Source organism: Magnolia sinica, chromosome 3 (assembly GCF_029962835.1).
Source record: "Magnolia sinica isolate HGM2019 chromosome 3, MsV1, whole genome shotgun sequence".
NCBI lineage: Eukaryota > Viridiplantae > Streptophyta > Magnoliopsida > Magnoliales > Magnoliaceae > Magnolia > Magnolia sinica.
The window spans coordinates 125,476,341-125,489,599 of record NC_080575.1 but is presented as its reverse complement, the minus strand read 5'-3'; the positions used below and the strand labels follow the sequence as shown (position 1 = coordinate 125,489,599).

The 13,259-nt window shown below is 39.8% G+C and overlaps 1 pseudogene; it reads right to left on the bottom strand.

Moving 5' to 3' along the window:
- Positions 1-354: 354 nt before the first annotated feature.
- Positions 355-10,829, bottom strand: LOC131241181 (PP2A regulatory subunit TAP46-like; annotated as a pseudogene).
- Positions 10,830-13,259: the final 2,430 nt, after the last annotated feature.

Here is a 13,259-nt window from a genome sequence, read left to right as displayed (position 1 = left end):
CGATAAAACCCATGGTATTGGCGCTCGCCCAAACCTTATTGGGCTAGTTCAAACAATTCTAACTACCTATTAATATTAAAATCTTACTTATAATTTAATTATTAAATATCGAGTTGAGTCAAATAGAGTCATCAGATCGACCTGATCTGACTGGATATTGAATCAAGTTTTCAAGCTGTTAAAAAGAGATATCAACACTTCAACAGATGAGAACTAGAACAACTAATTCATCTTCTCTAACTTTGGGGCACTTCTGTTAATCTAAAATCATCGTTTGTTACACTCGAATCTTCAAATACAGACAATGATTTAAACAGTCTCTGTTTCTACCCATGACAAGATGAAAAAAAGGCAAAACCTTAGAGCGTCCTATAGATTGCAAAATGAGGAGAGCTCTACAAACCCAGTCGAATTTTTAATGGCCGGTTTGTAGCCCTTCACTTTACATTGTAGATTCCAAGAAAATATTCCCAGACTTTAGAAAAGGGAAAAAGAAAAATTTCTAAGAAAACTTTGTAAACTCTCAAACAAGTGAACTTATTTTAGAGGGTACTTCAGTGCATGGATTCCATTTCGATTCCATGGATAACATAATGATTACCCAATGATAATTCCGTAGTCATAGTAGAAAATAGGATTCCAAAAATAGAGTACCTGTTTGGATAGCCAGTGGAATTCTGGAATTTATTAGATAACAATCATCTTGCTTATATTGTGCTTAGAGAATTCTGACCATGAGGAGAGTAATTATTAACCTGGGGAATCCATGCATCCAATCAACTTGTCTTGTCAGTGGAAAACAACTTCCATTTATATGGGAATTCCATGCATCCAAACGAGCGCTTTCTTTATTCCTTACATTTTTTGGAATGCAACTTTCTTACCTTTTATTTCATAGCTCTCAAATAGGTCCCCTGACACAGGCACGACAAAGAACATAGAAGAATTTGTAACTTCCACATTATCCACAATGCGTGAACTTCTTATTACCTGCACTTCCACATTATCCACAAGGCCTGACCTTCTTATTGCCTGCTCCTCGGGGATGGTCATCTTTCCAATCATCCCATTCCCTCACCTTCTCTTCAGCGGCTTCTTCATCTCCTAATGTCTGGCTATCCTTGTGCCATGAAGAATTAGCTTCTTTGAAAACCTTTGCATTCCTTTCTTGCTCTTTCCTCATCATTTCCATTTCTCGTAGACCAGCTTCTTCTATGCTCAAGGCAGGCAACCTATCAATCACAAAGACCAAATGTTGAGCAAAAGGCAAAGCAGGGTTTAGTTAAAAACATTTGGAATTTGGGATATTCATGGAGATTGAAGCAGAGGAAGACATTCAACATGCTAACAAACAGAATGATATTCCATTATTCGTGTTTGGTTTCACACAAATATACCCATTTCAGTGATTTTTTGGGGGGGAGGACCTCAATTTAGTCTCCCCACACGTGCCAATGTGTGTGTGTGTGTGTGATCCTAGCTGTTTATCAGGTGAGCCGAACTTTTGTAAGTGCTCACAACCACCACCACTGTCATCATCACCTGAACCATGTCAGTTGTGCAATCTAATTAGGGTTGGCCACACAGGAGCATATCCACAGTTAAACCATAGATCATTAAATCTTTTCTGCTACTACACCTACACCCTTTAGAGCCTTCCCCTTGACCAAACTTTGTATGTGCTGCGGCTCAAAAATTAGGCTGGTACAGTCAGTATATAGTTGATTTTATAGTGGACCATTTTCCTGGTACATGTGTGACCCAGCTGATGACTGGACATACTTGAGTTTCAGGCTGCAGCACATACAAGAGAAAGCAACCAGATAAACGACTTGGATCCTGCAGATGCATACCACATTGGCATTTGTGGAGACTGGAGAGAGTAGGATCTGAGGTCCTACTCTACCAATTAGTGATGGCAGGGTTCGGTGCAAGATGGTGGGCTGGTTTTTCGTCATGCCAAAAAATGGGTCTTTGTGGTTTGGTGGTTGGGGACATTAGTGTCCGTTTTCGGTTATCCAACTATGTGGGAAAACCCTAAGAGCTGTTTGTTTCAGTCCCTGATTAGTTAGTGTGGTGACAAACTTCCTGTCCATGGTTTATATACTGCTTTTCTGCATAGGAACCAAAAAAAAAAAAAAACCGGACAAGTTGTCCAAGTTTTTGGACTATTGTTGGGCCGTTGTTGTTCCAAAAAAAATTGAGACTTGCTTGTCTCTATTATATTATACATTGGACTATTCTCTTGCGGTAAACATTTGCCAATGTAGCATAGGTGCCACTGTCCATCTTCAAGTACCACAAATGTGACACATTTAACATTTGAGTACCTTCCATGTGTCGCATTGTCACATGCGCCAGTTTGTACAGTGACACGCTGTGTGTGCCACCACACATTGTCAAACACTCCACATGTGCCACGTGTGACACCACACATCTTTTTGCATGTACTACATATATCACAGTACATTTTCAAGAACCACACATGCAATATATGTCAAGTTTTCAATGTGCAAATGCACCCGCATGTGCTAAATAATCCTTTTTTATTCTAAGTGCTTAATAAATAGCATGAGAATAATTACTCTATGACAAAATGACCTAGAGAGACTAGAACAAGCCTGACCTAGATAGGCTGTCCAGGACTAAACTTTTGTTGATACCAAATGGGTCCTAAATTTGAATATGAAGAAAAGATAATTGCCTTTTTAAATGTTTGATTGTGCAGAAAAATATGAGGCAAGCAAACCTGTAACCAGGCTGGAAGACTTGTGAGGCCATCCTCTCCTTTTCACATGTTAATTTTTGGCCCCCAAAAATTGAGGGTCCAAATATCTACTGTTTGTGTTCGTGTGCTTCTGAAGCCTTTACTCTCCCTTCTATAACATCTTGAGCAAAAGTTGCACATGTAATTGGCCGTGTTGGTTTTGAGCATTGGGATTGAGTAACAGATTTCCAATGCCAACTTTCTGCTCTCCTTATGCGCTCATCAAGGACCTCTCGGGTAATGGCTGCATCCCCGTCCTGCAATGCAGTTCAGTGACAATTGCATCAATGGTCTCCATGACACAAATAGAAAAAAGAACACGCACGCGCACACACGCACACACACAAGAGTTCTAAAATCAAACTATACATTGGCTAAAAGAAGTTGACGCTTAAAAATTGTATCTTGCTGTTTGGTGTTTTCTAATGCAAATTTCAGTATGCTTGTTTGTGCAATGTCCTGAGTTGATTGTGCATATATGTTGTGCGATTTGGGATCCTACAATACCAGCACAAGAACAGATACAACTAACTTCCTTCTTCTTGTCCATTGAGTTTTCTATAGACAAGAAATATAAGCTAGCACTCAGAACACAGCTTCCAGCAGTTGGGACAGGAGTAGAGGTTACTGGAGTATCGGTATACCTAAGACGAATTGTGAGCTGCAGCATAGACGGTTTCATGATAACATTGTTAATCTGAGAAACAGAGGCCCTGTTTGGTTGTCATTTAAAAAAGATTTCATCTCATTTTAGTTAACAGTAATTATGTATTAGAGATCATAGTTTATATGAATTATGGGTTATCAAGATTATTTTTAATACTTACCAAAATCTATAATACATAATTACTTTCAACTAGAATGAGATGAAACTCATTTTTAAGTGGCAACCAGGGCATAAGCATTGGATAATTGCAGAAATTATTTGAGTCAGGACATGGAGATATTATCATGTTAAAATGCATACAAGCTTGTTACCAAAGTGCACAGTGCCTGGTCGTACCCGTAATTGCAATTCCTTTATAGCAGAAAGCATTTCTTCTTCTTTCATCAGCATTTCCAGCAGATCAAAAGCCTGTTCAATGTGGATTGAAAGCAAGACAAGCATAAGAGAGTCTGGCACACACCTATTTTGGCCAATGAAAAAAAAGCTATTACAACCTTCACCAAATTTGAAGATGGTGAAAACTGACCCGACAGATAGCCAAAGAGATGGTAGTAAGCCATGCCTGCAAGAGAAATCTCCATGTAAACTCACAAAATGAATCTTGAGGGATTAAACAAAAAAAAAAAAAAACCATGACAATAGGTAGAACAAAACCAGACATTTTATATGGTATTTTAAAAAGCAATCAGCCATATCCACTTAGTTCATGTGTAGTGGAAAAGAGATGTTAAATGAAATAAATGCATTTTGTAGTGTTCCCTAGAAAGTGTGATTAGACTCTCTCATTCTTTCCTATAAAAGGATGAGATTCTCTCCCGTAAGAGATATAATAAGTAATACTGAGAGTATACGGAGAGAGATATAGTGTGCACAGTAGTCTGTCCATTTTGGCTTGACCTTGGGACTATCTAATCCATAGATCGCAATCCGGGGCCACTTATACCGTAGGATCAGAGGTGTGAATAGATCCATCTGCTCCAATAGTAGAAAGGCGGGCCGTTGGAGCATCAATCTTTTGCTTTGTGAGGGTTCTAAAACTCGTGTAGACCGTTAGATCTTGAGGGTTCACCTTCCGTGCTTCCCTACATAAAGAAATACAAACCATGCCCAAACCTTATGTGGGTCTAGAACCTCAATGTTCAGGCTTAGATGAGTTGAATATAGAAAAGATTTGGGTAAGTCTAAAATGAGACAGCTCTTAAAGGAACACATTAGATGCAGAGGAGTCCTTTGGAACTCGTTGACTCATACATAGTTTAGTCTTTGTCACATGGACAAAATACCCATTTGACAGAAGGCCTGATTTACTTTTTGATTCGTAGCTGTTTCCATTCTTTTAAGCACTGAAGGAAAGGTGCTTTACATTTGCCAACTTATATCTTGCAAACCCTCATCACAAAAATGTAGATAGAAGCCCATAGTAGAGACGTCCAAATACCTCAAAATTTTTGGTGTTTGATCATAGGACAAGAATATTATGATATGCAAGGTATTCCATAACGGTAACAGTGGCAATAATGGCCACTGCCATTATTGCCACTCTCTCTCTCTCTCTCTCTCTCTCTCTCAAGGTATTCCATAACGGTAACAGTGGCAATAATGGCCACTGCCATTATTGCCACTCTCTCTCTCTCTCTCTCTCTCTCTCTCTCTCTCTCTCTCTCTCATTAAAAAAAAATAAAATAAAACTTACTTCGGCTCTATAATGGACTGTTAATGAGCCGTTATAGGCCGTTATGGGTCAACTTTTCTATAACGGCTGTTACGACCCTATAACACGTAACGGTCACCACTGTTATTCTTACATAATGGCCGCTATGTAACTGTTTTGGATATCTTGTGATATGTAGCTGGGATAAGTAGTGGTGGTGGCCATCATTAATATGATCCCATTAGTGTAAGCCAAAACATCAGTCATGGTTTGTAACAAACTTCTAAAATCCACTGGCTAAATTGGAAACTCAGCTGAGTCAACTCACCCCAGCAAGATTTTGAACTGAGTCTTAAGGAAATTTGCTAACAAGCTTGACTTGTTCCGGACTCGACAAGTTGTTTAATCAACTTGATAACTTGGTCAACTCGGCATGTCTTGCGGCCAAGTAAATCGCCTGGCCCACACTCTTAGTGAAAAAGTAAAACGACGCTAGCAAGTTTAGATTTCACGTCCCTGCCCCTAGAAGGAAACGCCAATCACCAGTGGACTATAGGTGATGGAGCAGTTAAAGTTCAGCTATTTTATATACTTTAACAGATAATAATTTTAAATATTTAGGGATTTTCCAATATAAACCCCCATCTTGTTCAATTCCATAAAAACCCCACCCTTATTGGCATTCCTAAATAAAACCTTATCTTTTAGGTCGTTAATAAGAAAAGACCCTGCTGTCAGTCTTCCATACGAACAACATATGAAGAGCACTATATTTTGTATATGACCAGAATGTCCAACACTATTTTGTGTATGACCAAAACGCCCAAACTTATTAACTTGCCAAACCTTCCTCGGGTCCACCGTTACGTTTATATGCAATCCAATCCATTCATAAGGTAATTCCCATCAAGATGAAGGGAAAATCCGAAGATCAACCTGATCCAAAAGTTATGTGGGCCCCAAGAAGGCTTCAATGATGGGTGTCAAATAAAAGCAATTTGGGACCCACAACATTGTCTGTGTGAAATCCACTCCATCCATCAATTTTGCCAGCTCATGTTAGAATGTGAGGTCAAAAAATGAGGCAGATCCAAGACTTGGTTGGGCTACACAACAGGAAAAAGTGCCAAACTATCATTTCCTTTGGGACAGAACAGTCATTTCTGACTCTTAACAGTCCTTTCTGCTACTTCTTCATCAGTCAAAGTCAAACAGGTGTTTTTTATTATTATTATTATTATTAATATCTAGAAAAGATAGGGGTTAATTTGGAAATACCAATAAGGGAGGGGTTTTTATGGAGTTGGACCAAAGATAAGGGTTTATATGAGAAAATCCCAAATACCTGTTACTCAGAAAACTAATAATTTAGTTTTTAAAAAAAATCAAAGTGGGCCATCAAGTAAAGACTCAGTTGAATCTTTGAGTCGACCTGAGCCGTTGAAGACTCAGTCGAGCCCAAGTTATTGGGTTTTTGAATGATGGTTTATGCAAAGGATGGGTTAAATCATCAAGCCAATGTTTGACCAAACAAGGTCTTAGCTTGAGCTGGGGTTGCCATTAGGATTCCGAGTTTTGATCCTTCATTTTCTCAAAGCTAAGTTTAAAATTCTCTCTTGGTATAAGTAAACTCCACTAGGATAGTTCTAATCCTCCTCTACCAAGATGCCATATTTCTCATGGCAGGGGAAGCTAGACTCTTGGTATTCAATACATGACGTAACTTCAATAAGAAATTTGTGAGTGACCACAATGACTCAAGTACATTTAAGTATGATATGAATAATAGGTTTATGCACGAGTAAAATAATCACGGCTACAAAAACGAGAAAGAGGTTTGTGGTTGATGAGGTAAAAAAGATTTTACCGAAAATAACATTATATTAGTGGGACAGGAACATCAGACTCCTCCCAAAGGAGCAGATTGGGCAAGACAAATTCGACTTCCCAGTGAAGACTTGGATTTTATGGGCTGGGAAGGAGCTATGAATAATCAAAAGCAGATCACCCTTCTATTTTGCAAGATACTGCAGAATTTTTAATGATTAAACAGAACATGGAAGATCTGCACATATCCAGATGAAGAGCGTGATGACCTAAAGATAACCACAATGGATTTCACTTGTCAACAGAACCAACATACCATAAACTGGTAAACACAGAAAAAATTGACTACTTCGTCATCAAATAAAGGTCTTGACGAAGAGACAAAGCAGGGAAGTTGAAACCATAACCACACAAATAGCTGACTGTCCAAGGGTCCTTCAAAGGGGTAGACGTCATGTAGCATGCTTTAGGCACATCAGAGTCACCATCCTAACTTTAGGGTAAGTGAAAAGATAAGTAACATCAAGCTAATTTTATTCATCCATTTTGTATCTATATCACTCAAAGAGCATTTTAGTATAGCTCGATAGAAGGCATGCTCTCTATTTCAACCACCTTTAGGTCTTGGGTCCAAGTCCACCTTAGTTCTTTCATGCATAATCATGTCTTGATGTCACTGGCTTGATGTGATACTTTCATGCATAATCATTTCTCATTTAATCAGGAAATAGTATCTGACCTCCCGTTCTTCTTCACTATCATCATCCCACATATCTTCCTCTCCAGCCTCGACAGGAGTAGATAAATCTGCTGCTTTGGAGGATTGCCTCCTCCATTCCTTCCTTTCTTTAATTTCTTGGAGCTTGGATTCTGCAGCCTTCTGGTGCCTCAACCGAGCAATCTAAAATTCACATGAAAACAGAAATATGAATCAGCCAGATAACTGAGGACAGTTTTCCAAAACCCACCAAATGCTTCTGACATCTAGCACTTGTAATTTGGAACATCGATTGCAATTAAAAAGGAAAGAGCAAGCACTAACCGATAAGATACCCTTTTATTTTGTGACACAAAACACATGCAATATTACTTATTAGAAATGTTAAAGAAATGTTAATAAAAGCATGCACATATAGCTGCGGGTGTCTTAAGAAACTAATAGTCTGGCATGATAATGAACTAAAACTTAGTGCGTATTTGGGTGCCACTTAAAAATGAGTTCATCTCATTTTAGTTTATCACAATTATGTATTTAAAGATAGTCTTCATAAACAACAATCATGATCTCTAATACATAATTATGGTTAACTAAAATGAGATGAACTTGTTTTTTAACTGGCACCCAAACAGGTCCTTACCTTTTTAGCCCTTTGATTCGCAGGGGTAATTGGCCCCTCGCGCGCATGTGTGTTTAACTCCTTTTCAGGTACAAGCTCTAGCGTCTCACAAGATGAAACAAATTCCTGTATAGACAGCCATAATGATTAACACCCATATACATAACTCGGGTGTGAATGCATGTGCCAGTATCAGACATGGTCATGAGGTCTCAGACACAAGGACCTCGAAAATCCCAATATGCTGACATGTTTGAACAAATATGGAAAAATTGATACCAGCACAAGACAGAGAAAATGTATCTAAACAACTAAAACACATTAAGAAATTATATGGTGCATGTATACATGTAACTAAGGTACTAGCAGAAAACACAAATCAAGGTTGTCCTATCCTATGGCAACATTAGTATCAGACATGCAACGGTTTTATTTTGTAAGGAAATGAGGTGTCAATGATACATAAATCCATAGCAACTGGCCCAGAAATTATGAACTCAAGATGTAATCAAGTGGGCATCACCATAGGACTCTGAGCCAGGGTATGTGGTTCATGTGAAAATTTTTACTCAGGATTTAACTATCATTATGGACATTCTTTCATCATGTATTGAGAGAAGCCAGGGAAGTTGAGAAAGAGCATGTTCTGGTATCAAATCATAGCTTTGGTGACCTGAACTTGGTTGAGCAAGACCCAATTCAACACCATGGGTCAACACATAAAAATATGGGTGACTCGGCCCAACTTGGCCAAGTCGCAACACTAAGTCTTAAGACCTTGCTCGTATAAGTCTAGAGGTCCTAATGCAGGGGCATTTTAACATTGGGCTCGAGTGGGGCGGCCCGTGTAAAGTGGGGGCATACTTTGGGTGGGCGGCCCGTGTGAGGCGGGACCCATGTGAAGTGGGGCCCACGAGGGGGGTTCAGCCGATGGCCTAACTTGTGCTATGAGATAAAGGAATTGAATTGCCACGCTCTATCAGTTCGAGCTTTTAGAGCAAGTGGTTAGTTGTCCTGTGAGGCGGGACCCATGTGAAGTGGGGCCCACGAGGGGGGTTCAGCCGACGGCCTGACCTAAGTTATGAGATAAAAGGATTAATTTGCCAGGCTTTATCAGTTCGAGCTTTTAGAGCTTAGCAGAACAAACTTTTGTTTCATGTGAGGCCTACTTTTTGGTAACCGAATCTGTTGATCCAGTGGCCTCAGCGTGGGATGGGACACACGCAAACATCTCCCACATTAGATTACACTAGCCGATGAAATCGGACAGTTACAACCCGTGGCCCAAATTTATCAAAGAACCAATCATATAGTTAGGATAATCAGATGGAGGATATTTTTGAATCATGTCCCATCACTATAGGGCCTACTGCATTAATGACGTGACTCCAATCCGAGGCCTGCCACATTAGTGATTCGGCACACCAAAAGGCGGACTGTGTTAAGAACCTAACCATTACACCAAAAGCCCTAGGATTGATGGGATGTGTTAAACAAGGTCCTTAAACCACAGGAGATCATAACATTCTACCATGCTCCACAGCTGAAGTCCATGGTGGTCCCCTCTATGGTGGCATTCACTTCTATCTTCTGGAGGGTGTTGGCTCTGATACCAAATGTCGAGAATGTAACCAATATGACAAAATCTCCCTAACTGATGGAACACATCAAACTAAGCCTTTAAACCACTGGAGATCATAACACCCTGACTGTAAAATTCATTAGCCCGAGCAATTGCTCGATCAAATAGTGCATATCTCTCGAATTCATAAAATGAACAAGGCTCACCTTCAATCGGTCCTGGGAGATCTTTAGAACCTGTATCTTGTCACCCTCTGCGACTTTTTCCATCATTTCTCCGAGATAAAATGGAACCTGTACAGGATAACATGTTTCACGTTCGAATTTTAAAACCATGGCTTCATAATTCAGAACCTCCAATCCTTCCTCAATCTACGACAATTACCAGAAGATATTTCAGATTGGTGGTGCTGATATCGTCCTGCGACTCATTGGCAGAGAACAACCCTAGCTTTCTTATCATTCTTGCACACTGCTGCAGCGCTTCGATCCCCTTCCGCAATGTCTCCTGCAAACGCTTGTAAGCATTACAGGTAATACTACAACTCAACACCGCGTTTGGACGTAGAAGGAATATAATTGACCAAAATAGCGCTCAAATTGCATTTGTCTTCCTTTCAAGTCCACCTTCAAACTAACGTAATTGCAATATGGAGATTCGCAATTCAATCCGATGGTGCATCCAAACACGCACTTGGAATTAAAAAGGAGAAGAAGAAGATATTTACAGCCGTTTCTCATATACAACCACTTCCGCACTAATTCATTTCCCAAGATATGGAAATTGGGTGTGTGGAAATACCTGTTCAATCGCGAATTCGAAGGCCGTGGAGTTTATTTTCCGGGCATGATCGAAGAGCGTAGGCAGAGGGATCTCTTCCATCTTCCACTTTCCCATCGATTCAAAGGAAAAAGAAAGAAAGAAAAAGGGCATAGAAATTCCGACATTGATCGAGATTGGATGGAAATACCGATGGAACGAGCTATCGGGCGCGTTTGGGAAACGGATAGAAGAAATCGCAATCTGGAAGGGTTTTTAATTTATAACACGTTGCCCGCATCTTTGCACAGTGTGCACGCGTTTTAATTTATGATAATGAGGTCCACAGGTAGGTAAATCTGGACCATTGGTACGTTGATAAAATCATGGATTGAGATTTTAGAATGAGGTTAGATCGAAATAAGAAAGATCTCACCAACCAAAAATAGTAACCTTTTCTATTCTTAACTATCTATCTTTAGGCCACAAATCAAAGTGTTCATATTTTCTTTCAGTAAAATATTTAGAAATATTTCATCAAGGATGAAAAATAAATAAAATGAGCAGTCTTGATCAACAGAAAATGATCTTTGCTAGCTAGAATTTAAAATGCATGTCCACCATGTGAAGATGCTGCTCACGTACAGATAATTCCTCCGACTAACACTTCCTTGAGAAGTCCGGCATGAGGGGAAATGAACTGACGAGCCAATGACGTGGACGTGGCACACGTTATAACATCCATGTAGAGCTGTACACGAGTCGATCCCAATCGAGCTTGGCACAGCTCGGCCAGTCGTTAAGCCCATCTTGAACTCGGCTCGGTCCTCGAGCATGTCTAGCCCGCTGGCTCGGTTCGGGAAGTAACTCGGGTCAGTTCAAGGCTAATTTGAACCGTGCGGCATTTTATCAAACACCTGTTATGCATTTTAAAATTTTCATAGAACACAAAACAGTTATGATACTATACAAATATTTTATCAAACACTTGTAGCATCAAAATCAAATAAAATCAAACACCTCCCGCATAACTATAAAATCAAACAATATCAAACACCCAACAGGTACCGTTAAAATCAAACACCCAACATATCCATTCTTTCCTTGCCAACACTTTATTGAGTCATTTCATCAAACACTTGGCGAGCAACATTCATATCAAAATAACTTAGTCCCCGCTGTGATTCGATCCAAGTTGGTTCGAGTTAAGGTTCGATTCGAGTCGAGTCCAACTCAAGCTACCATGAATCTCGGCTCAAAAATTTGTCAAGCTCGAAAAACCAACTTGACTCAGTCCGAATCCAACTTCGAGCCGAGGCGAGTGGAATCGAGCGAGCTGACTGAGCTAGCTCAACTCTTGTATGACTCTACAACCATGAGGCCCTTAAAGGGGAGAGGATTAGCTGTTTCTCGGGTAACAGCTTAGCTTAGTGGGTGTTACTGTTACCATGTGGTGGCTATCTTGATGAACTTTTTGTATATCCACGCTGTCCATCTGTTTTTCTAGGTCATTTTAGGACGTTATGAAAAAAACAATAACCAGATTCAAATCTCATGTGGACCTATACTATTGGAAAAGTAGCGAATGACAATTTAAAGCTTTTGTATGCCACAAAAGATTTGATTCAAGCTGATATTTACAATTTTTTTTTTTCCAATAATCCAGGTTTGTTGACCTTATCAACAGGTTGGATGGCAAATAAACTAAGGATATGCTTGCAGTGGTCCCTAGCAAGTTTTTAATGATAGGTGTTCAATCATCAATGTTTCCTGTTGTGTGGTCCACCTGAGATTTGGGTCTACTTATTTTCCATAGCACATCTTCAAATGGGCTGGAAAAACGGATCGGCGGCGTGAATATACACGAAACCAAAGGGACCAAGCTACAAGAAACAACAAGCCAACGCTGGCTACCATTCCAACCTTTGGTACGTTAATTTAGGATGTGCCTGAGAAACTAATAATATAGTAGCGTTTCCATCCCTACGTTTTCCCATGGCGAGGCCCACTTAAGCTTCCCATCTGTTACCAATCATTGATATTCTAACCAAGACCCCAACATGGACGAACAAGGCATGCACCCAGCTAGCCCCTTAAACTAGATCATATGTTCCAGGTCAGAAAAGGGCATTTACATAATCCTAATGAATGGACTAGATCGCATACATGTGTGCCATTTTAACACGTCTGATAGGATGGTCAGATGAGCTGAAGCACATGTGTGGCCCACCTAATCATAGGAACTGTTAAATAATTTTGGGTGAAAGCACTCTCATGATGGTCACTACGTGATGTAAAGCAAAGCGTGTAAAGGGGGGCGTGGACATATTCATGTTCAAGATGGACGAGAGAAGGCCCGATTGGAGGTGGAAGTGATCAGGACTTTCGGAACCCTAAAACAAGCATATCTTGCAAATGGAATGGGTTATTCTACATATCATATATGATTTTGGGTAGGAGAATCTACTTTAGCCACCCAACCCCACTACTTCAGGTTTACTAGCAGAATTTGCAAGATTTCATCAAATCGATGGTCGAAACTCTATCTTAATTTTGATTTTACTATTTATATTAAGTTTTAGTTGGATCATAACTCTTGATCCCGGAGTCATGCCCAACATGAAAAGGGCTTAAAAGATTTACGAGAATAACGTGGTCAGGACAAATTG